Source organism: Pogoniulus pusillus, chromosome Z (genome assembly GCF_015220805.1).
Source record: "Pogoniulus pusillus isolate bPogPus1 chromosome Z, bPogPus1.pri, whole genome shotgun sequence".
NCBI classification, from domain to species: Eukaryota; Metazoa; Chordata; class Aves; order Piciformes; family Lybiidae; genus Pogoniulus; species Pogoniulus pusillus.
In genome coordinates, this window is record NC_087309.1 from 99,002,166 (window position 1) to 99,029,235 (window position 27,070).

Sequence of the window (27,070 nt, forward strand, 5' to 3'; positions counted from 1 at the left end):
CACTTGAAGCAACAAAACATAGACCAATGTGAATAGAAATATACTGGAATGACTTCTAGTGATTAATGAACAGGCTTCATATCTCCTTCAGGTGAGCACCCATAAATTCAATCTCCCTTTCCTCCAGAAGGAACAGCAGCATACTCCTCTTTGCAGCCTTTAAAGGGTCCTTTGCAAAAGACCCTGATGCCTGATTAAGGTGGCCTGTTGAATAGTATCCTTGATCAAAGGAAAATACTACAAAACCAAACTCAGGCTTGTCAGGAAGCCACAGGCTATCATCTGTATGGACTAACACTGCATTTAAAATTGACAAGTGCACCTCGTGAGATGGATAAACTCGCACATTTATGTGGTTGAGGTGGTGCAGATGTCAAAGAGGGAAAGATTCAGGAAAGAAATCTTTCCCAGTGCTCCAGAGATTACTGAGATTTTCTGAAGAGCCAGAAACACTCAGCAGGAACATACGCCTCAGACAGAGGCAGAGAGGAATTCATCCGATTGCATTGCTGGGAATCAATAAGCTCAGAAACAGAGAAGCCATTGCTTCTCCAAATATAAAAAAGATAAGCCTTAGAAATTTTTAATTCAGCATGTGTCATCTTGAACCTTTTCCCTAGCCTTCCCACTAGGAGCTCAAATGTTAAACCAACATGGCTTGTCTTGTAAAATGTCTCCCTTACACAAGAGAAAGATCTCATGCTTCTGTTTATGTGATACATTCTGGCTGTTAACTGTCAACAACTACCTGAAGGGAAGTTGTAAGGAGGTGGGGGCCAGGTTATTCTCTCAGGCAGCTAGTGACAGGACAAGAGAGTATGGTCTGAAGGTGCACCAAGGGAGGCTTAGGTTGGATATTAGAAAGCATTTCCTCACTGAAAGGGGGATTAGGCACTGGAACGGACTGACAAGAGAGGTGGTGGAGTCACCATTTCTGGAGGTTTTTAAGACTGGATGTGGCACTTGGTCTCATGGTTTAGCTGATGTTGTAGTGTTAGGTTATAGGCTGGACTTGATAATCTCAGGGGTCACTGTCAGCCTCAGTGATTCTGTAACACAGCACAGCAGCTGTTGATTCAGTAGGAAAATGCTAGACATGCCCTTGTACTACACACAGCTGCTGTGCACAGGTATACAGACATGCTGTGCCTAAACCATTCAAGTGTGCTCCTACACTGAGAAGACTGATTTCTGTCACTGGAGTCTGGATGGGCAGTTTCTCAAAAACTTAGTCTTGCATCATTCAGAAAGAATTTAAAATTATCTGAAGTACTGTGATCACAGGTATCTTCAGAGATCTCTGATGTCTTGCATTAATTTATGTGTAATATGGCACAAAATACTATGTCAGTTCATGACATCACATATTCCACTCTAATTATCAAAAACATAAGAAGTGATGTTCATGATGATCAACTGTAAGTGAAGTGGAAAATAGACAGTGTATATTCAAATGCAGAGGGCAGGAAGAAGAAAAAGAAAAGCACACTACTTTTAGCAGGGCCACAAAGATGTGGTGGTGAGACACAACTGGAGGCAAAGACAGGAAGACAGTCTCCATCATCAACATCATTGCTTCCTTTTCTGAATATATATGATGTTTAACATCTTTGTCAATGTATGGGCAGTGGAATTGGTGTACCCTCAGCAAGTCTGCAGATGACACCAAGTGTATGGTGTAGCTGACACACTGGAGGGAAGGTATTCATCCAGAGGGATTTGAATGGACTTGAGAGGTAGGCCTATGCTAACCTTGGGAAGTTCACCAAGGCCAAGTGCAAGGTCCTGCGTGTAGGTTAGGGCAATCTCAAGGAAAAATACAGGCCATGCAAAAAGTGGCTTGGGAATAGTCTTGAGGAGGACTTGGAAGTGTCATCTGACCAAAAATTCAACAATAGGCACTTGCAGCCCAGAAAGCAAGACTGCATCAAAAGAAGTGTGATTAGTAGGATGAGTGAGGTTATTCCCCCTCTCTACTCCTTCCCTAGAAACTTTCAAGACCTGTCTGGACATGCTCCTGTGTGACTTGCCTTAGGTCATCCTGTTCTGGCAGGAGCAGGTGGACTTGATTTCCAGATGTCCCTTTCAACCCCTATCATTCTATGATTCCATGATATTCTGCTATCTTGAGACTACACATGGACAACTGCCTTCAATTCTGGGGCCCCTCAGCACAAGGACATTGAACTACACAGAAGGATGATCTGAAGGTTGAAGCATCTTCCCTATGGGGACAGGCTGTCAGAGTTGAAGCTGTTCAGCATGGGAAAGAGAAGGCTCTTGGGAGACCTTCCAGTACCTGAAGAGGGCCTACAAAGAGAGGGACTTTTTACGAGGACATGTACTGATTGGATAAGGGGGAACAGCTTTCAGCTGTAAGGGACTAGACTTAAACTAGGTATTAGGAAGAAATATTTTACTGTAAGAGTGGCCAGACACTTAAACAGGTTGCCCAGAGAAGCTGTGGATGTCCTGTCCCTGGAAGTGTTCAAGGCCAGGTTGGACAGGACCTTGAGCTACCTTATCTTGTTGAAGATGTCCATTGGCCATTGTCACGGATTGAGTAGAATCTGCTGCTGTTATTCATGCTGCAGTGATGTCAGCTTCAAAAAGTACTGTCTGGAGTAAAGTATTATAGGGCTTGAAGTTCAGATTGCAACACGGGAGGCTTCCTGTTCCAGCTGCTGCTTTTGGGTTCTGGGCTCTTGGGTTCTGGCTCTTCTGCAGGGATGGCAGTGAGACAGTTGGGAGCAGGGTAGCTCATTGGTTTTCTTCTGTATTGGTTCCCCCCATCCCGCCCTGGTATTTCACTGCACTTCTCCAAATAGGCTACGGTAAGGTAATCAGGTATTGTATTATTAGATTAATTGTATTATTAGATTAATTGTATTATTAGCTAGGGATATTATGCATTGTGATTACACTATCATGTGTTATATTAAGCTTTTACTTTACCTCTTTACCTCAACCCCAAGATTTGTGTGTTAGTTTTCCCTCACTTTTTTGTTGGGGGAGCGGGCAAATTAACTCTTGTGCTAAATCATTACACCCATGGCAAGGGGGCTGGAACTAGATAATGTTTAAGGTCCTGTCCAACCTACAGCTTTCCATTATATGGAGTGATAGTAATGTTAAATAACAAATGCAGAATTTGTGATTCTAAAGAAGGTTAAAGTCTGGTTTACCTTCAAGAGGTGTAAAAATCAAAGACGAACTCCTCAATGGGAGGGCCCTACTATTGTTAGATTGAATTCTCGCTACAAGAGGTGCTGGAGTAAGATGACCTCTTAGAAGAACAATGCAATCAAATTACTTTAAGAAAACCAAAGTAGTTTTAAACATTTAACTCAGCCAATGCTGACAGAAACTATTTCAGTTTACTGTGCTGAGCTGTAGAATAGCTTGGAAACACACATTTTATCACAAGCACCAGGACACATAAGGACTTTTGCCCAAAAAAGCAGAATAAAGCTGTCAGCTATCTGTTATAGTCAACAAGCAATGAGAGAAATCAGTTCAAGGTGGACAAAGAAGCACCTACTGATTAAAGCACTAAAGCCACGTGAAACCTGTTTTCCAAGAATTTCATATAGGTAGAACATGGTGATGTACATTGCTTCTGACATCTGGCAGCAGCCTTCTCCATTCTCCATAGAAATCAGATACCAGGGAAGAGCCTGAGAGCCTCAGACTTGTCACCATACACTTCGATAGCTTTGAAGGTAGACCCTAAGATCTTCCACTGTAGTAGATGCTGGAGGAATAAGCCATTCTTGACTGATGCAGCAGGAAGACACTATCCGAGATTCACTGTACTGCAGTACATGAGAACAAAGCATGGTTACATCCTTTCTTTTCCCTCTATTACTACAGCAGGACGTCTTGAGGTTGCATGAACATAGATAATTTTTTAAAATGTTTTTAAAATAATTCTTAAACAGAGTAAGGCTGACATACATCATGATCATTCAGAAATGATGACTATGAATGCTGCGTTCACTGGTTGAAAATGTCACCAGGGAGACTTGAGTGCTTCCTGAGCACTCTCACACCTCTCACAGTCTCCTCGCATGAAGAATCTCATAATAACGTATGTGGTTCTTTGCTGGATCTGCTCCAGTAAGTCCATATCTTTCCTGTACTGAGGAGTCCAGAAGTGGACACAACACTGGAGATGTAGTCTCCCCAGTACAAACTAAAATCTCTCTTAATCTGCTAATAATTCTCTTCCTAACACAGCACACTGCTGTCTCATGCTTGCCTTGGTGTCCATCAGGACCCACAACTTCTCTACAGAAGTGTTTTATAGTCCATCAGGCATGACCATATGCTTATGCATGTGATTATTCCTCCTCAGATATAGGACTCGGCCTTTCCCCTTGTTCAACCTTACAGTACTCATCTCAGCTGAATTCTCCAGCCAACTACATCTCTGTGAATGGCAGCACAACCATCAGTACCCACCACTCCTCTCAGTTTTGTATCATCTGTGAACTTGTCCAAAGTGCGTTCTGTCCCAGCCTCCAGGTCATTAATTAAGAGGTAAAACCATACTGGCTTTGGTATCAACCTCTACAGGACACCACTAATGACTTTTCCTCTCACTGCACTCTGTCCCACTGCCAACAGCCCTCCAGACCTGGCTGTTCAGCCAGTTTTCAAACCTCTTCCCTATGCTCTCATTTAAGCACCGCTTTGACGTTTTGCCTGTGGGGTTGTTACAAGAGATTCAGACAGCGTCAAAAGCCTTACCAAAGTTGATGTAAATGATATCCACTGTTTTCCCTGTATCATCTCACTCTGAAAAGCCATCAGACTGCATAAGTTCATTCTCCCCTCTGTAAATCTATGCTAACTGCTCCGAATTCCATTCTTGTCTTTCATCTGTTTGGAAATGCTTTCCACAAGTATTTTCTCCATTATCTTCCCAGGAACTGAGATGATGATGACTTGTTTTTGTTTCCCTAGACCTCTCTTCTTGCAGACAGCAGCACCACTTGCTTTCTTCCAGTGTTAAGGAACCTTTTTCAGTCACCAGTAAAGAAGTTAGTTGAGAGGGGTTTCACAGTAGCATCAGCCAGCTCCTTCAGTGCATGTGCAACTCGACAGACCTTAGGGATCTTTGTATATCCACGTTAAGTGCTCCACGACGCTATATCTGGAGCAAGGGCAGAGTACCTCAGTCTTTTCTTTCTCTCCAGTATCTTTGTCCTATTCAATAGTATTCAGAAATCTGAGTTAATCTCACCTGCCCTTGAAGGAGATGAGGAATCCTCTCCTAAGGCACTATTCTGTAATTATTTTTTTTTTCTCCTCATGATAGTAAAAGATTGAATGGTAATTGTGACACTATAGGTAAAAGCTGTTAAGAGGCAGGCTTTCCTATGCACTGTTTTCTTACTCTGCGTTTAGACCATTATCAGGCTTTTCAACGTGCCAGTTCTTGAATAGCTTCAAACTTAAAGGTCTGGCTGAGTAATTGGGAAGTTAAGGCTAGTTTAGTGCCTTTTGTCACTGTGAACTTCGTTTTTTTTTAAAACACTGCCAAAACTTTCCTTCACTTTAAGTAATCATTTGTGAATTTAAAGAGCAGCTGCACCAGAGCAGACCAAAGGTCAGTTTGTCTGAGAACAATACCATTAACAGCGGCCAAGAGCAGGAATAGAATAAGACATGAGCTGCGGTGCTGCAGCCAGCCACCCTCCCTAATATCCACAGGTCAGGATGCACTGGATGCAAAGATGGCTCATAGATAACCACAACAAAGAACGGGAGAAAACACTAGAGTTAGTAAATACAGAAAAATCTAAGCAAGACGGATTAGGAACAGGTTTAATAATTCATAAATCTGTAACTCGGGAAATACATTTCATAACTGATTAGGTTAAAGCTTTCAATTCACATAACACATAAGTAACACAGGACAACAAAATACCAATCAGTAAGAATTGTGACATTTAAAGGATTTACATGGGAGCTACTCATAAACATCTGTGCAACTTTTTCATGTTTTAAATCTTATGATTTGCTGAGTTCATTTCTATAGTTAACCTATTTACATTTCTTCAATATTACTCCTCTGTGATACTAAGCAGAACTAGATAAGAGTATTAGACCAAATTTGTTCATAGTCTTTAAGGGCTAGCACTTAATTTAATTTAACTCTTGTAAAATGAGAGTTTTCTGCTTGTATTGTAAAAGTAAACCTGAAATTAGAACAAAAGTTATATTAACTTGCAAAGCATTCAGAATAACATACTTCTGTTCAGTTATGGGGGGGGGGGGGGGGGGAAGGGGAGCAGGGGAAGTAAGCTACCACAACTACCATGACCTTGCCTATTTTTTTTTTTTCATTAAGAAAATTGGTCCAGACTTGATCATGATGTTATATATTAACTCAGTTTGTCTAAGGACTGTGCTGCAATTGTTACAGCTACCTATCTCTCCTATCTGCTCATTAAGTTCTGTAGATCTCCACAGTCTCACCACGTTTATCTTGCAAATAAACAGCTTCTGACAGGCTCCAATGGCCTCGTCTTTATGGGAAACAAACAAACCTGAATCTATTCTGCTTGGATCTGCTTTTTAGAAAGGGCATTGCAAAATAATGCTGGGACCCAAGGACTTTAGGATAATCCACCTACAATTCTCTTGGGATCTCCAAAGTGCTTTCAGAAGCTGTGAACACATAGATGCCCAGTTGCCCTACACCACAAGTGCAGTGAAGAAGCATCATGGACACTCCAACCACAACCTTCAGCTGTTTAAAATTACAATCACTACACTTCAATTGAATAAGCAGGAGCTTCTGTCTGCAACGAGATTCTAGGTATTTTGATGGACAGTGAGTAAACCATCAGATTTCTTACAAAACCACCTTCGTGCTTCATCTAGCTCTGGGACTAAGGACTCCAAGAATAATGACAACTCCCTCTAGATCAAGTTGTGCTGTTTTATATGGTCTCTTCCTAAGGAGCAACTGGCAAACACAAAAATCTACCAGCAGCTCATGAAACAACCTGCCTATACTACTGGAGGATATATCTCATAGGACTTGTTAATTCAAGCTTTCGAGCAAAATCAGACTCAGTCCTGAGGACGGCACATGGTTGTTTGCTTACAATTCAATCTGCCTGTGGAAAGCCTCCACAACAATAGACAGGGAATGATGAGCTATTTTCTGGAAGCTTTGTATTGTCAATTGGATACCAGTTTCCAAAGATAGAACTAATTTTCAGATCTCATACACATAACTGTTAATTGTTCCATTTGCATTTCTGCATTTTCTCTGCACTGTGATACTAAATAAAAGGTTTCATATTTGAGGAAAAGATTTGGGGTAAGAATTTTTTCCTTTTCTCTATAACTTTAATAAATTTTGGTTGTTGTTTACATATACAGTACCTTGTGTTGTATAATTGAAGGTGTAAGGTTTGAGCCCTCAGAAGAATACCATTTTGGAAAGTCATGAGTTATTTACCCAGAAAAACATGAGTAAAGTTACACATATAGAATAATCTGAACATTTTAGAGAAGATTTTAAGCAGAGAAAGAGGTTAATCTTCTTGACAATCAAAAAAACAAACAGAGATAGCTAACTTTGATTTACATTTCCAAAACTTAGTCTCAAGAACCATGAACCAATGAGCAAGAAATAAGTTCTAGAAAAGCCCACTTTGGACACTAGATTTTAATCTCTACATTGAAAAATAAAATTAAAATGTTTGTCATATAAAGAGGAAGTGCTGCTTTCAGCATGAATTTGTACACTATTTGGATTTTCAGCACAAGCTAAGTAGATATTAAGATTTACTGTACTTGCTGCCTTACAGGTGAGTCAATTGAAGTGTGCAGGGTTTGGCTGGGAGTCAACCTTCTTCCCAGTAGCCTTCATGGTTATTTAAGATCTGTGACCAAAACAGTGTTGGTAACATTAGTGTTTTGGATATTGCTGAGCAGCAACATAGCCTCCCCCCTCCCCATGAGTGGGTTAAGAGTAGGCCAGAGGTCAGGAAGTGGCTCAGAAGACAGTTGGCCCCAGCTGACCAAAGGTATTTTCCATAGGATGCAATGCCATGATGATCTTTAAAACTGGGTGGGTGGGTGAGTTTTTCCAAAGCAGCTGTTGTTCTGGGACTGGCCTGGGACACAAACCCAATGAGGAGAGGCTGAGGGAGCTGGGGTTGTTTAGCCTGGAGAAGAGGAGGCTCAGGGGTGACCTCATTGCTGTCTACAACTACCTGAAGGGAGACTGTAGCCAGGTGGGGTTCGGTCTCTTCTCCCAGACAACCAGCAATAGAACAAGGGGACACAGTTTCAAGTTGTGCCAGGGGAGGTCAAGGCTGGATGTTAGGAGGAAGTTCTTGACAGAGAGAGTGATTTCCCATTGGAATGGGCTGCCCAGGAAGGTGGTGGAGTCACCATCCCTGGGGATGTTCAAGAAAAGACTGGATGAGGCACTTAGTGCCATGGTCTAGTTGACTGGACAGGGCTGGGTGATAGGTTGGACTGGATGATCTTGGAGGTCTCTTCCAACCTGGTTGATTCTGTGGTTCTGTGATTCTATGATCTGTTGGTGGTAAATGATCATTTTTGCATTACTTATTTCTATCCCCCATCCACCTACCAAGCTGTCTTTACCTTGACTCATGAGGGCTTTTCTCTCACTTTCATTCTTCTTATTCAATTCTGTACTGCTGAGGGGTAATGAGTATGCGACTAGGTGGCAACTTACTTGGCCAAGGTGGCCACCCCATCCTAAGAAGGAAAGCCAAAAACTCCATTGGTAGAAACTCAGTTTATTACCTCTGTCCATTTCAGCTGCTACAGACCAGCTCTGCAGCACTCTGTTTTCCAAGCCAAAATTCATCAAAGGAGACCTCCGCCATGTTCCAGCACCTGCTCTCTTTTTAAGGCATTTATCCTCACTATTTTTGACAAACAAGTTTGGGACATGGCATACTAGAGCTGTTAGACAAATTAAGTTTATGTAAAACCAGAAGAAATTCTTCAGCACAGTATTGTGTATGAACAGAAAATTATTTTAATAAAAAATCCACAGGAAAACACCTCAAAACTCAGTGTGTTTTAATTAGAACCACAGAATCAACCAGGATGGAAGAGACCTCCAAGATCATCCAGGCCAACCTAGCACCCAACCCTAACCAGTCAGCTAGACCATGGCACTAAGTGCCTCATCCAGTCTTTTCTTGAACACCTCCAGGGATGGTGACCCCACACCTCCCTGGGCAGCCCATTCCAATGGCAAATCACTCTCTCTGTCAAGAACTTCCTCCTAACATCCAGCCTTGACCTCCCCTGGCACAACTTGAAACTGTGTCCCCTTGTTCTATTGCTGGTTGTCTGGGAGAAGAGACCGAACCCCACCTGGCTACAGTCTCCCTTCAGGTAGTTGTAGACAGCAATGAGGTCACCCCTGAGCCTCCTCTTCTCCAGGCTAAACAACCCCAGCTCCCTCAGCCTCTCCTCATTGGGTTTGTGCTCCAGGCCTCTCACCAGCTTTGTTGCCCTTCGAATTACACACAAAATAATTCCTGCTATGGCAATTATCTTTGCGTTTTACTTGAGTGGTGACAGATGAGGAAACTACTAACAGTGTGAGCTGATGTAGCAGCATGAAAAAGTATGCAGTACACAGAACTTTTTGTTCTGTATACTGTATATGCAGTATACAAAACTTTTTTTGTTCTGTATCCCATCAGCTACATTAGATACTTTCTTCTTTGTTTTCTACCCAAGGATATCAAGTCAGAAAACACTGTTTTTTTTTACTAATGAATTACACTTGTATTCACTATATATATATATATATATACACACACACGGTATTCACTGCTAGATGCAATTGTGTAAGTAGTCCCCCCCCTTTATTTTTAAAACTATCATCAGTAAATACCTTAGCCTCCTCAATCTCTAAACAATGTACTCTTCAGCCGCCTTGTAAAGAAATTGGAAAAATTCTTAAACAGTAAAATCAGACATCTATGTCTACTATACTTTCACCATTTTGGTTCATCAGATAGTAAAATACAACTTTAACAGGAAAGCAAGAGCAAGACACAGTACCTTGCCTTCTGTACATTGTTTGATATGTCAAGTATCTTTGTCATAGCTAATGTTATTTTAAGCAGTTTTCTGTATCATGGCTTTTGGAGAAGCAGAGAACTACAGCAAGCACCTCCAGTTTTGGTCTAAGCAAATTAAGAAACAGCATCATTTTCATTTTTTCACATATTTTGAAAAAGAGCCTGCAGATCAGGATTAAATATTGCCAGTATATTTTCCAGCCTTAGTTAATCTTTGAAATACTTTTTTAACCCCCAGTGCTTCCTTTGCATGTACTGACTAGCCTTTTGTATTATAGAAGCATATTTTTAAAGCTCTGCACAGTTACCAGCATAAACAGAAGAATATTTTGACATGCATATGTGTATCAGTTACATATTTATTTAACTGAGATGTTCATACAGAGAAAGGTTTATCTAAAACACAATATATGCACTCATGGATTGCAGATGCTACATGAGTCCTTCTCATATATGTTCCATAATGCAAGTCTGCCACTGCTCACACTGAGAAGACAAAATATTGAATACCTACAAAATTAAATTCTGGACTAAAGGAAGGCTAAGATTAATGGGAAAAAAAATCAGCATCCAGCATCTTTTGTTTTCTAAACATCTACTGCTCTTACACACTCCTGGCACGTTCCAAGGCAAATTCCCACTTTTCTGTAGCAAATTGCACTAATGAAATGCCAAATGCTGCAGTGGCACAGCATACAGGTTCTGGATCATAAGTGTTACTCAAAGGCAGCTGTTTCTGGTATGCAAGTTAATGTTTGAGAAACAAGGCCATGGGGTATTCAAATATTCAATGCTCCAACAAAAACAAACAAACAAAAAAATCCCCAACAAAAAAACACCTTAAAAGCTTGCTTAAAGAGAATCACACATCTTTCCTAAATAATATTTCAGTCCTACAAAAAGTTCCACAAAAATTTTCTCAGTAACTATTTATACAGATATTAATTACATTGTTTCAAAGCCAAATATATTACATATGTAATTTAGGAAACTACAAAGCAGCAAAAACCAAAAAGGAATGGAAAAAGGAAAAAAGTAACATGAGCAACTGCAAGCATATTGATTTAAAGAGGCATTTGAGATTGGGGAAAGCCTTTAAAAGAAAGAGAAGTTAGTGGAACTGAAACATAATTCAGAAATGGTTATCATAAAAGTAGGTCATGTGAAAATAACCTACTAGCTTTCCTCATCTAGGCTTAATATACAGAAGCTACTAGTGAATGGCAGATGACTATTAGTGCATAGTTGGACAGCAGACTTGCTAACAGAAAAATGTTAACAGGGAGTACCGGGAGTGCAAATATTTGGCTGTAAGAATTCAGGCTTTGCATGCAGTATGGCTAAATCTTGCAACATATTTAACTAAAACTTCAGTAATAAAATTTGGCTCAAAAGAATATGAATGTTTGTGTGATGCCTACTAAAGAGCTGAGGGGCATCCAGGGCAGAGAAAGACAAAGCACAAAGGGAAAGTGCACACATCTGAGCAGGGCTAGCTTGAGTGAAACGGGATACAGACCAGTATTTCTAAGTGCGAAATCAGACATGAACACAAACTTTTAAGCACTGCCTCCAAACAAAGAAAGATGCACAATTCTCAACCCTTAGACACATCTTCTCCTTCCTCCCCACACTGACAGGTCCCTCTGGTAGTGGAAGCATCTGTTTAGCTGCATAGCACACCAGATAGCAGAACTGATTTAGAGGCAAAAAAGATTGTTGTTGAAAAAGAAATGGCTAACCGATCTCGTGATCGAGTTCCTCAGTCTGATGAACATGAATGTTTCTGCTGACACAAGGAAAGAAATAATACAAGCATGGGAGCAGTACTGAATGACATTTTTGGCAGCCAAAGATGTGTGTGAAATTAGTGCTTACTCGTTTGAATCCTGCAGTAAAGAGAGGATATCATTAGCTGGAAACAAAAAGAAAAGGTCCTGTGCCACAAGATCATGACAAATCAACCATTCTATCAGTGCTCCAGAGAAGATAAGGCAACAATGGCGGGATGCACAGACTTTAATCTGTATACAAAGAATGACACAGGCACTTGCGTATGTGATTAAACAACAAACCACAGCTTCAACTCTTCTACAGAAACTCACAAAAAGGCATGAACTGTATGGGCTTAAGGATTCCTTGGTTCTTATGCTGTGCTTTATGGTAAATGAGTATTGTAAATTTTTTAACCAATTAGAGACTACACAAGTAAAAAAATGGTTCAAATCAACTTGTTTCTGTTCTGAGGTTGAAAATGCATTAGCTCACAATTCAGCCCCTAACCAAGCTACCAGTTGAGTGGTCTGTCATACCTAATACTTCACTACTTAATTACATGGGGCCTCCTGAATTTGAAGTATCACACTCACAGCACACATCTTCAAAAACACTGTTCCCAGACAGGCTGTCAGTCCAAATTTCCATTACACTCACTCAGACATTAAGCATGCTTGATAAGTAAGGAACATTACCAACCCTTGACAGCTTTTCCTAGGTGTGCCACATTTCCTTCTATTTACTCACCCTGCACCAAACCTGCCAGCATTTTGACCATCTCAAGACCCAAATTTCTATCTGCCATAACAGTGTCCCATTGGGGTTGCCACTACATCATACTTGCCACATCTGATTCCATTCATTTCAGCAACCACTCCTTTCACTCCACAGCACATGGCTCTCCTGAAGAAGATGCAAGAAGACAACTTCAGATCCATTCCCCACCACAGCCTGGAAATCTCCCAGCCTGACTGCTCACATCACAAGCTTCCTGTGAGGCTCATATATGCACAATCTCAACATCTACAAACGCTTGCAATATTGCATTTTTCAAAATTAACAAAAATCAATTAGCTTCTCTGTTGCTGACTGGGTACTCTTATTAAACCGGGATTTTTTCACCCTCAAGCGAACTCTAGATAAGCAGTTATCTCAGCAGTAAGTGCTCAAAACAAACACTGTTTAACCTTTGCTTGAAGCAAGGATGACTCCATCTTCTCACAGATTATCCACCATTATGGCAGGGGGACCTAGAGCTTGTCATTTAGGAGATAGAATTCATTCAATTACCTCTTCCAAAAACACAGTCAACACCAGCCTAATGAAACTAGTATGAGCGTATAGAGAACCAGGAGAAGAGCAGAAGGCCTTTTTTGTATGAACGTTTACAAAAAAAGGAGTAGGCAATGTCTTAATTAGGGCAAAAAGTCTGGAAAGTGTCACCTGATTTTGAAGTAACAGCAAAAAACATTAGCAAAAAATACTTAAAGCTTTTACTAAAGGTGATTAGTGATAAAACATTAGAAAGATTCTCTATGAATCAAAGTAGATCATATGCAGTATTATTTGAGAAACAGCACTGAAATGTCCAGAGACATAGTATTTTTTGTAAAAATTCCACAGCCAGGAGCACTGACAAAATTGGCCATCATTAGTTTGATTCTGATTTGCTTGGTATTATGAATATCACTTTAATCTTTATACTCTAAAAGCCTCCCAACATTTAGCAAATTCATAGACATTTTTCTACTTCTGCCTTGTCAAAAACTATTCTTACAAGCTTTGAATATTACACATTTAGTTTCTTCTGTCAGGAGAAAAGGTTTGGAAATGATATATTTTACAGACCCTTTTCAAGAAACAATTGAAGTAAAAGACTCTTCATGAAGTGGCAGATGAATGCAGCACGAGACCTGATTTCAGTCTATGCCTGAAAATGCTTAACATGCATTGGCTGAAGCCAGATTCCTGGCTTGAAGCTCTTCCATAAGCAAAGCAGGATCAGTCACTAGGGTTTTTGTCTCCTTGCAGTCTCTACAACACATACATTCATTATTTTGCAAGAGGGCAAAGAGCTGCACCTCCTGGAATGTGTTGTAATTAGTCATCTTTACCACCAGGTAAAGTCAGCAAAGCTCTAGGCATGCAAAATAAAAAAATGCCATTATCCAAAGGACCCTCAGTAAAATGTCCTTACGGCACAGCTGCTGAAAAAGTACACTTCCCTACTGCTATCTTGTGTCAGATGCAGCTAACACAGGGAGGTGCTGTAATTGCTGGCTTACTGTCAGAAGTCATTCCAGACCAGGCAAATAACTTACTGGCAGGGTTACAAATTTCCATAATTTCACCTCTTAAAACAGGTTCCCAATCTACATATGCTACTCAGGCTTGCACAGAAGGGCTGAAAGTGTTTGCTTCCCACAGATGACAAACAAATGAAAAAATAAAAAGGCCATGCTTCACACATAAATGGGGATTGTAGGGAAAAAAACAACACCAAAATTAGAAACACTTCTAAAAATAAACAGAACTGATTAAAAAAAAATAATATAAATTAACAAAATCCAGATTTTTTGAAAGGCATAATACTCTGCACTGAATTGTTTCTTTCTCCTAAAAGATCTCAACACATTACAGTTTTCTACTTAAATCTCCTAGAAGTCTGAAGTAGATTTCAACTTTTTTTCCACAAATGCTGGAAGGATCTGGAAGCTTTGTAGCTAAATGTAAAATGAAGCCCCACACAATCTTTATTTCATTTTCATTAGCTAGGAATATATCTCTTTGAAATAGAACTCTCCTGTAAATTGGGAAAATAATAAATGTAACCAAATTTTCCCTGAAATTTTTTAGCGCACTGGGATGTAGTGAAAAAACCACTGAGGCTGTCACCAGCTACAGTTAAATAACTGTTTTCACTGCTCACATCTCACCTGTCATTCTCCAAGAACTAAGGCCATGCCTTACTATTCATAAAATCAAGTATATTTTCCCTGAAAAGAATACAGACTGGCCTGTTTCAAAGCAGAATAACTTATGACTTATTACAGGGCTTTCCTTTCTTTCTTTTGAAACCAGATAGTGACCGTTTGTTATGTTTTGGATTCACGGGTTAAATACAGAGGTGAGTACTGTACACGTTTGCATGCACCCAAGCAAATCTAAAAGAAAAACAGGAGCAATTAGCACATGCAAGCTGTTTTATGTTTTCTTTGTTATGATAAAGCAGCTACAAAATCAGATTAAACAATCAAACTGATTTTGTGTATTTTCAAGTAAAAACCAAACAAACTCATCTCTATATACCACTTACTACTATCACCAAACATAAAGGATTTAAACAGAACATTCTTTACTTACAAATACCAGAAATATAGTATCATAGAATGGTTTAGGTTGGAAGGGACCTCAAGGATCATCTAGTTCCAACCCCCCGCCATAGGCAGGGATGCCTCCCACTAGAACAGGTTGCTCAAGGCCTCATGCAACCTGTCCTTGAACACCTCCAGAGAGGGAGCATCTGTAGATGGGCAACCTGGTTCAGTGTCTCACCGCCCTCACTGTAAAGAACCCTTTCCTAACATCTAGTCTGAATCTCCCCTCTGGCAGTTTAAACCCATTACCCCTTGCCCTGTCATTACAAGACCTTGTAAATAGTCTCTCCCTGTCCTTCGTGTAGGCCCCCATCAGATACTGGAAGGCCACTACAATGTGGCCTCAAAGCCTTCTCCAGGCTGAAGAGCCACAACTCTTGTAGCCTGCCCTCTGATCATCTTCATGGCCGTCCTCTGGACTCACTGTAACAGTTCGATGTCCTTCTTGTGTTGGGGGGCTCCAGAACTGCAAGCAGTACTCCAGGTGGGGTCTCACAAGAGTAAAGGGGGAAAATCACCTCCCTTACCCTGCTGGCCACACTTCTCTTGATTAAATGGTACTTGGAATTCTAAATACTAAATAAAGACACATGAGAGTACTAAATAAGATTTAAGGGAACTCTCACCAAAGCTACACCAGGATGAAAGAGAAGGATATCAACAGATAAAAGGCTGGACATGGCAATGTGTGTCTACAGCCCAGGTAGCCAAACATATCACAGAATCATAGAATCAACCAGGTTGGACGAGACCTCCAAGATCATCCAGTCCAGCCTCAACCTATCACCCAGCCCTATCCAGTCAACTAGACCAGCTAGCAGGTCAAAGTAGGTGACTATCCCCTGCACTCCACTCCTGCAAAACTGCATCTAGAGTGCTTCTTCCAGTTCAGGAATTGTCAGCACAAGGAAGACATGGACCTGCTGGCCAGCTCCGGAGGAGGACCATGAAAGCTGTCAGACAGTTGGCACACCTCTGCTATGAAGAAAATCTGAGAGAGCTGGAGTTGCCCAACCTCAAAAAGAGAAGGTTCCAGAAAGAATTTCTTTCAAGGCTTTTAATATTTAAAGGGGGCTTAAAATAATAAGGGAGAGTCTTCTCACCAGCCTGGTGTAGTGAAATGTCCCTGCCCATCACAGGGGTGCTGGACCAAAGACTCAAAGTGATCTGTGAACATTCTTCCCAACCCAAACCCTTCTATTATTCCAATAAATAAATGGGAGTACACAGGCAATGAAAAAAAAAACCAAAAACCACAGAACAAAGGATGCTGCAATTATCTCTACATTAGGCATTTCCCAAGAAAATGCAGGGTTAAAATTTTACTGAGAATAATAAATTTAAAGAGTTAAGAAAGAAAATTAATATCTTAAGCCACTTTCTTCAGTCCCAAAGCAATAGATTGAAAGAACAAGGGAAAAAATAGGTTTTGAGAAGTAATTTAACTTGTAGTCACATGCTCTGAAAAGCTTTAATCACAGTAAACTCTGTATGTTATTAATGCAGAGAACACTGTTTAGACATACTATACTTACTGATGTACGTGTAACTACATGCAGCTGTCACAGAGAGAAACCTGTCTAGATTTGGCACTCAGAAAAAAAATCAAAAGATATATGAATTATAAGGAGAAAGACAACTTTTAAAGCACCTTGCATTTAATGGACTTATTCAATGAACAAACATTAAAGCCAGGTGTCTGGCAAACATTTTTGAGTATAAGAAGGTTTAGTTTTGTATGAATTGCCTCTGAATAAAAATGGATGTGTTATGTAAAAACTACCTCATATTACACTCACTATCAAACATTACAAGTTACTGAAATTTTCTCATCTAAATGATTGCAAAATACATTAGAAATTAAGTGCTTCTGTTTGGCAATATGGCGTATTTAGCAGTGTGTTTTAACCAAATAGAAAAGTCTGAACCCTTTCACTCCCTTTGAACAAAACTTTCACAAAGAATCCCTTCCTCTAACACTTTTTTTCAGCTTGGTTTAGATTTGTTCAAAACAGACGACACTTAAACATATGTAAACATGTTTACACTGGATCATGCAATCAGCTTTATAGACACCAGCAATAATAGAATTATACATCTCTAATGTCAATGACAGATTTTATGTAATCAAAGAAAACTAGTTTTCCTTTTGTGATGATTATTTGCTACTGAATCATCTCAGGCTCCTTTCATCTTATACTACTGAAGCACCTCAGGGGGGGTTCTAGAAAAGGAGAGCATGGGCAAGACCACAAGGCCTGTATGAAAGGATCACACAAATAAAAGGAATTGCAAAACCTAACGGTCAGAGTAAACTACCAGAGGTACTACAGGAATAGAAGAGTGTAAAACAAATTGCTTTACTTCCTTTAGAGCACTGAAAAAAAAAGAAGATACTAAGAGAACAGGCAAAGTATTGCCTGAAGTCTTCCGCAGTTTTTGCATTTCAACTTATTTCACTAGTTTATGTTAGAATAACTTCATTAGTTTATCTTCCCATTTTCTCTCAGTTGTTAGGCTGGCCTGACAAAGTTCCACTATAGCTAAACACTGAATTATGTATATGTATCACATCTTGAAGTCATTATAAGGGAAAAAAAAAGAGTTATGTTTTTGCTGTATTCCCTCATAACAATCTTGCATATGACATTTCACTTCAAGGTTCAGATCCAAAATAATAATTAGTTTTGCTACAAGTTGTCACTTGTTTAAGAATCACAGAGCAACTGCTGCACAATAATTTCATTTTTACAGCCAGCCATTTCCTGTTTCAACCCTTTCTGTTTTCAGCCTTAGTTTTCAGATACAAGAACATAACTTTCAGGACACAGTTGCCTGGCATTGTATTCTGCTGCAGGTTTGGCACATGCTGACAATCTCAGAAGTCAGAATTAACAGGAGTTGTGGGAAGCCCATCACACTCAAGATGCACTCAACCCCTCCTCTCTCATCACCCACCATCCATCTATCATCTTCCACATGAGTACATTTAACAATATCTCTAAAACTGTCATCAGATTAAACAAATGCTCCAGCTCTCAAATAAACTCTGTGTAGATATATCCTCTGTATGGTAAATTCTGAAAGCTCACTGCTCTACCACCACGCTATGTGGACAGACACAGTAAGGGATGTCTCAGTCACGGGAATACCATCAAGCTGATGTTTGCAAGTTACTATGTGTTCCTCAGGTAGATCAGTTTAGGTGATCCAGACTTCACGTGCTTGTAAAGGGCTATGATGCTAAACTAAGATGACCAGCACTGGTGACTTGAACAAGCAGTCAAAGATGTCTCTGTGGCCACACATGGAGAGAAGCGTGGATGATGCCACAACGTGCTTTCCAAATTGAAAACTCTAGCATGGTCTAACAGGTCTTGGTATGTTTAGTTTTGGTGAAAGTTACTGTTTTTATAGTGCTTTCTTTCAAATAAAAAGGGTTGGAAATCGGGATGTGGGTTACCCAGAGTTCAGAATTTCCCCAGTTTTGACCATAAAGGCTCCTGCTAGCAGAATGAACAGATTTCAGCAAGCAGCATTCACTCCTGAAAATCAGAATTGCAGTAGTCTTGTTTAAGGTACACAAAAGTTTAAGGCATATTATTTCCAAGGTTACACTGCAGCAGCACCAAGTAACTGACCAAACTGCCTTCAAATTAGTCAGGCACAGCAGCACTGCCCTTAAGGAAACTTCATTTGAATTTACCTGAGCAGAGTAAATTAAGCAATGGTCACCACTCCACGCCATCTGCATAGCACCAACTGACAAAATGTTTATTTCCCTCAGTTGTGCAATACAACTTCAGAAGATCTGTATGTGGTAACCTGCCTGAACACTAGAGATATGAATACCTTTGTTTGATACTGGAGCGTTACTGAATGCAGATGGTTACATGGTTACTCTTAACTTTTTCAACATGAATGTAAGGCAAATACAGGTAAAACTGGTCATAACCACATTTTTGGCTGTGGACTCCTGAGCTACTTTTCTCACAGACAGTAGATTGTTAAATGGGGGATGCTGTATTTAAGCTTGGTTAGCATAGTGGTCTGCCTTTCTATAATTTTAAAAATATATTTCAAAGTCTACTGTCATGAAACACTTTCTTTCCCCAAACTCAGCACAACACAAATTCATAGCTTGGATTACACCGATTTTGCTACAATTCAGAGGTTAATCACATTTCCACTGTTACCCAATACCATATGTAACTTCCAATGTTTTCAAAAGCTCCAAGAAAAAGTGGATTTGCAGGTTTCTTTAACGTGAGGCTAATCTAACACATTGAAGTACAACAATAGACATTTTAATGGATAGCAAATTAGGTGGATGTATGTAGAAATAATCAACTGAGTTTACATAAAGTAGCAGATAAGACCTTGATATGAAATTAACAGAAATACAGAAGCATCATATAATTTCCAGAATGACAACCAGAACTCCACCAATCAGTTTGCTGTCAACCACTGTGGAGAAAAAAAAAATGGCTGGCGGCTACAAAAGAAAATTATCAAGATTCTCATTACACTGTTTGTAGCAACAGATCTGTACTATCTTATTTCATTATTTTATCAGATAAAGCAGTTTGTCATTTATCCACCATTACCAACATTAAATACTTAGTGTTTGAGAATGACAAGAAAAAACAAGAAGACTGTAGTCGCACAGAAAAAAACAGTAGCTTCCCTAGCTTCCCTTCAGAGTTATTCTGAAACAGCTGAAAAACTGTAGGAAGACATTCAGAAAAACTTTGCTATGCTCACCCTGAATCCATCTGAGACTTGTGCAGAAGATACCTTTACCAATGAAACTCACATTTTTTATAGAATTGTTTTTTATTAACATAGTGGATTCAGATGGAAAACATGAAATATTAGAGCTGTCACGCCACTAATGCATATCTGTCTTTTAGCTCAGATCCTGGAGGGTCAGTTTGCATGACAAGGTGTTACACAAAAATGTGATGATGATCTTCGTAACACAACAAATTCAAGAACAGCACAAATACAAAAAATCCTTGAGATGTATTAGTCTATATTTCACTGCAGTAATAGACACAGCTAAACAGCTGAATAGAAATTATGAACTGTTTCTCTTAATTACTCTTGCAGTATTTTGGACAGCTATGCAAACTTCAAGGCTCCTAAAATCGGCTCAGCTTTGTCTCTTTTGCTCTATCCTCTGTTTATATTCTTCTGCACTTCCTTGCATCTTCTGCAAAAGACTTCTTACTCTCATTAAAAACATAATTAAGTTTCACATGGCACTGAACCCCTCCTGGCTGTTTACAAAATCATTCCAATCATGCCAAAAAGATAACACAGCTAATAGTGCTAGGAATTCTATAAATAAGACCAAGTCTAGACTACTTGAGTGACACGTTTTATGTCTGGAATCCCAAACACCACAAGTTGTAGGCCCAATAGTAGCAAATTATTTTCTTTAACATAAACTTAATTTAAATATATAAAGAAAGAACATAAAGTTCTAAGTAGGCTGTTATCATGGTACCCTGGCATCTCAGAGAAGTGGTGAAGCCTCCATCTCTGGCTTTAATTCAAAACCTGCCTGGGCAGCCTGTTCTAGATGAAAATACTCTAGCAGTGGGGATGGACCAGAGGATCTTCTAAGGTCTGGTTCTATCATTCTGCTACCCTCAGAAAGGGATTTTTTTGTTGGGAAAAAAAAAAAAAAACAAAAAACAAAAAACAAACCTATACACAACAGAATTAAAAATAATTGTAAGATCAACTTTCAATGACTACAAAATGTGAACTTGTTTTTTTTATATTTAAAATCTGCTAAATAATTTTTGCTGATTTTTGGTTCACCTTATAAAGAAACATGAAACACAAAATTCAGCTGAAGTGCAGCTGGTAAAATGCAGAGTCTGTTTTCCCAGTTAGGGAGGAAGGATGTGGGACAAACTGAAAGTGGGCACGAGCTTGAATGTGCTGAAGAAAATGGGCTAAGTAGATACACAAAACAAATACTCTTCTCCCCAAAAGTGAAAGGATGTTGTAAATAAACACATATCTAATTACAAATACTCTAAATTGGCTCAACAATCAGGGCTTAATTACTGGAATTATCTGGGTTTTTCATGCCTGCATGTACTTAGGTCTTGGAGAGTACCTTCTGCAGCAGAGGAATCAGAAAGTCACAGGTTCTTTCTAGTGTCAAATAGTCTTTCTCAACAACATTCTGAAACCACAGTATCTAAATAATCTAAAAAGTCTGCAAATGTTTATTTTTTTAAGATAAAGGCATGGTTTTGCTACATATTTCATATTTGTTAGCCATAATATATGAGAGCTGTGAAAACTATGTCATATAAAACTGTGACACTTTATTAACTGCAATTAACTCAGCAACTTCCTTTCCTAAGCAAAGCAGCACCAAAAAATCCCTTCACCACTATTTGTATAAAAATAACACTAGAATGCTTTCAGTAAGTCAAGAGGTAGTCATTTTCTTTGGACATCACATCAAAAAAGTTCAATCTTATTTTGGGAGCATTTCACTGTTTATGTCTTGTGGAGATAAGGCCTTCTGCAATGCAGTAGACCATTTATGGATAAAAGAGGTCTGCTGTGTAACAGGTTTTCACATCAGACCTGCGCAGTGGAAGATATAAGAGCCCAGACAAATCTTTTATTTTAGCTGCCCTCTCCCAATATAAAGGTTGGTATTTTCAATGCCCACATCTGTAAGAAAACAATACAGATTATTTTTTTCCCCTCCCTATTAAAAATATTACATTGACAGCAATGACTTGTTTACATCTCAGACTTCTTCAGACCTGGCAGAAGCAGGAAGCTACAGTTTTGCTTCCTTTAAGGCTGAGTGACAGCAGTGATAATTTATGCCTGTAGTGCTGACTAGCACATGCACCCAACAGACTTCTGACAGAGAATGCTCCTCACTGCCTGAAGCTTACTTTTTCATATCTTTTTTCCAGGATTTCCAGATTAACTTCGAAAATTTCAGCAGTACTGGTGGGTAAAGTTCTTCAGGCAAGAACAATACTCTACAGGAATGCAAACACACTTTTGATTGCTCACTACTGCCTATTCAACTGCAAGAGGACAACACTGCTATATGGAAACTGGATTCAAAGCTACTTACTTCAGCTAGAAACTAACAAGAAATTAATCTTCATAGTGAATCCATGGTTGCAGACATTCTATGTCCCAACAAACCATTGAAATGTGGCAGTATTTTGTTTGATGAATTCTACTTTAACCTATCTTTGAAAAAGAATATTACCTTAAACATTTTTTTGCACCTATCAGATTAAAGATTTTCTTTGCCTTCTTGAATCACTTCTTAATACTTAAAATGCCTTTCAAGAAAGCCAGTTTTATGACATTATCTGTATGTTGCGTGTAAGCTGGAGAGGAAAAAGGGTTTGAAAAATCAGTTAGTGGTAACCAGAAGGGTCATATTTTCCTCACAGAGTAGGTATTCAGCTCCCAAGTTCAAAGGATAAACATGGTGGAAAAAAACATGTACAGATAGGCTTCCTCAGTATAGTGCTTACTGTCTCCCTTCTCAGTACCTTGCAGTGTAATACATCCTGTCCTTTGATACATCTCTGCCACACATAGGAATAGCGTGGTCTAGAGGTAGAAATGTTTTTTCAGTTCAGCTATTCAGGACAACCAGTCCTGAACGTATTTGAGTCTCTGAATATATCTGTCAGCCCCTTTTTGTTAACAGAAGACAAACAAGAAAAAAAAAACAACATTTTTTCTCTACAAAAATATTTGATTAGCAAAAAAAGTAATTTATAAATATCACATGAGGACAATAATAGAAGGTGCACAAAGTCTTTAATTATCAGACACCAGTCACTTTTGATTAAAACAGTTTGCTTTACTCTCCTGTTTTCTGAATTGCTCTAAAGATCAGCTCCTTAGCAAGGACACAGCATTCAGATATGATCTTATAAAGATGCAATAAAAAACCCAAAAGTAAGCCATTAGCTGAAGAAGGCTTATGACCACCATGCAATAGCAATTTTGATCCAGGTAATAAACATCAAGTTCACATGGTAAATATCCTTCACACTGGTTCCTTCTGGGGCCAGCAGATAATGGACATGAAATGAGACACATACTCTGCTGAGGCTACAGAGAGACCAGCCCACTGCTCACGCATATCTCATAACTAGATGATATAACAATTATCACTCATGGTCAGACATGTACCCAAATAGCAATCATTAGCAACAATTTCACACAGCCTGATTTCCATGGGATGACTATTGCATTCTCACTGCACTATTCCATAAACTGGAAGAAAATGTGTCTACTTGTGTTGATCCTGAAACATAAATGTAACTTCAAAACTAGATACTGAGAAATACTCTATTCTATTTCTGGAAGAAAAATTACATCTTTGATTAAGCCAGGCATATATTTCAATACTAAATGTCTCCTCTTAGGAGATAGGGTGTTAATTAATGAGAAAGTGCTGAAAGAAATGCAAATTTCTGTACTGGTATCTTCCAGATTTAATACTCAAGACACATCTGAATAATTTTTCAATGCCAGCTAATGGCTTCTTTATCATCTAAAAGCCATGCAACACCTCTGAAGTCTCTGCAAGATTGCTTAAGGGCTGAGACACTTACTGTTGACAATCTGGATTTCTAAACGAAAAAAACAAACAAACAAACAAAAAAGAAAAAATAAAGAAAACAAAACCCTAAGGAATAGCTGCAATTTGTATCATTTAAAGCATATGTATTTTGTTTGACACTCTATCTCACAGACTTGCCTTACTAAATTCAAGACTCCCAGAACCATCACAAAGAAACAGAGTAAAGTAAGTGATGCTTTGGCTGCAAGCAACAGTATCAATTACAAGGTTAGAAAACAGCACCTGAAGCACAGGATTGCCAGCTTCTAATTTAAATTGTGTTTTCTGTGCTCTTCCCTTTCTGTGAGACTTATTAGAAATGTTAATGAAACGGGCATATGCCATTGCTCTACAATTCACATACTTCAATCTCAGGGCACAGCACTCACACTTCTCAGTGGGCATAAGGTCAGCCTACATACAAGTGAAAAAACGGAAATTCTAGTTCAAGCAAAACATTACTTGAGAGAGAGAGCACAAAAACGCCACGGGAACCCTCTTAATTGCTTAACTGACAAAATCTCATCTTATCTTCTGCTTGACCACACGTAACATTTATTCTGAGTCTTATGATCTGAGTATGCTAGAGGCATAAGAGAAAAAAAAACCTCTGTAACTAATTTCAGGGCATACTCACTTTGATTATAATCAGTCTTAAAGAAAGAGGATTAGGTTTTCTGCTACATCACAGATGAAAAATATTGCAAACATTTCTATTACCGATCAAGGAGACAACATGGTTGCTCCTGGCTGATTGCATAAACATACAAAAAAACTCCACACCAACCCTATGAAGTCCCTAAGTTACTTTGTCATTAAATCATTAGCTCCTGCAGCACTACATTCTTTGTGTTGCTATTCCAAACAAAAGAGCACTAGAATTTGTCAAGAAATACATACCACTGGAATACATCTCCACACTTCATTCCAGATATGTTGTTTACAAGGTATGCTTTCCCTGTGAGAAAAATCTCCCTGTAGCCTGAATTCTGTTTGTTCATCAGATCAATCTGACACATAACATACAACTTCAACAAAACACATGAAACTTAAGGGAAGATGATAGTGTAGATGTTCTATCTAAAAGTGGGAAAATTAAGAAATGCCAAGAACTGTACCTATAAAGAACTTTAAAAATATTAAAAGGAAGCAAAGTACAGACCAAACGTCTTTCATTATATCTCAGAGATGTAAGTAGCTGCTGATTTATTGAAATTAGTTTTAATTTACCCAGACCATAGTCAAAGCTGCTAGAAGGCAATCAGTAAAGTAAAAAATATGGAAAACATACCACCAACCATCTAAATTAAGCAGGTAATATAAGTGGATACAGCAAATGTTAAGATCACAAGAAATATCCCTTGGTAACTTTTCATCTTTTTACTGTTAATGTATAAGAATTAATAATAACTGTTTTTTAAAAAATCTATGACAATACCTCTATAAAGAAGTAAACTCAGAAGTGAGCACTTGCAGCCTGAAAGAGAGCTAAAATGTAACTTCTCTCAGAACAGCTACTGCTTACATGACAAACTTTGTTATTCAATGCTTTTGCTACTTGTGTAAAAAACAATCTGTTGGGATGCATTATTTGCTTTAAAGGTAGACTCATCTTGACGTACTGAAATAGGCTTGGCCGAGGTTGAGATTTCTCAACCACTGGATTATTTCTTCAGCCATGTGACACATCACTTACTATTCTTTACCTAACAGCAAGTATTTAAAGAAAACTCAAAATAGGCAAATTAAGCCACAAAGTACACTGAAACCTAGGTTTAGTGAGGTTAGGCTAGTTACTATTTAACGGAAATTAGCAGCTTCCTGTTGTCAAAGCGAGCAGAGAGGGACTTCCACTTTGAGCTTCGGGTGTTTTGTGCTCCCGCAAAGATCTGCACCAAAACTTCTATTTCAAACCTATTCCAAGGTTAAGTGGAAGTAAGTATGAAGTATTGGAACATTTTAGTTTCTTTATCCTGCTTCTAAGCATGTTACAAGTTTGCAAATTTTGTCTTTTAAATTAAGGTCTTGGATCTCCTTCTACTGCAAAACTTCCTCTCCATAGACCTTCCTTTCTTTACCAATTCTGTTTAGAGCCTCAACAGATATTTATGGTGTTTACTTGACACATAGGATAGACTTCTGGGATGAAGCAGGGAGAGACATCTAAAAACCTTCTCCAAATATCCAAGTAGCTGATTCCCTTAAGGCTGTTTATTTCTCATCATAATTTATCATTTTTAAATTAGACAAAAGGGTAAAAATGTCTCCTGTTCACAAAACATGCAGTATATGCATCACATGCCAGCTTATTTCAGATAAAATTCTGAGATCTGCAAACCCACATTACACTTTTTCAGTAGGGATATATGACAACAGTGTTAAGTAGCATGATTAGTAAGAGAATGCATTCAAGTTATAACAGCTCACACATGGACTCTGTCCAAAGTTTACTGAAATGTCCATTAATCACTGCAAGGTTAAAATAACAATCAGAAACTTCCACAACAAAGAAATAAAAGTTTCTTACCAAAAGCCTCAAAAGAAAGACTTATAAGAACAACTGTGAATGTTTTTTTCCTATGCTTTCAAACAACATCCATCTCGTTTAACGTGCTTCCCACCACGGGAACTGGAATGGCATGCAGGATCATGACTCCATCTAGGTGTGGTGCCTCTCTAGATAGGGCACAGTCTGAGTTGCGCTGCCCCTGCAATACATGCCTCGGGTCTGCCAACAAAGCACAGTAAGTCTGGATCTCACAGTGATGCCCACAAGTGATCAGGCTCAGACTAGGGACGCTTTTCATACCAGATCCGAGGGCTGTGGCAACCTAGGGACTAGTCTGTTGTCACAAGGGCTGCAAAGGCTGAGCTGTGCTATCAGTGCTCTTTCAAAACAAATTTCCTATAATGAGCTGACAAGAGATAAGCAGAGCTGGCAGCAGTTAGCCCAGGCAGTGAGTGCAAACGATAGTTCCTCAACTGGCGTATCGGACTGCTCAGGGAAGCTTTGAGCGGGCAGTTTGTAATCCGAGTAGATCCACTAGTCAGTTAAGTGAAATAATTTGCAAAGGAGCACAACTAGAACAAGATACCTGCGGGACACCATTCGGACTGCTTTTCGCTTTAGCAATGTGCAGGTGTGGTTTGAAAGGCTGCGAACA

General features: G+C 39.1%; 1 protein-coding gene across 1 annotated transcript in view; it reads right to left on the reverse strand.

The window, feature by feature from the left end:
* Positions 1-27,070, reverse strand: part of TNFAIP8 (TNF alpha induced protein 8) — a 73,050-nt gene that overhangs the window by 45,095 nt on the left and 885 nt on the right. The gene's annotated exons all lie outside the window — the stretch shown is intronic.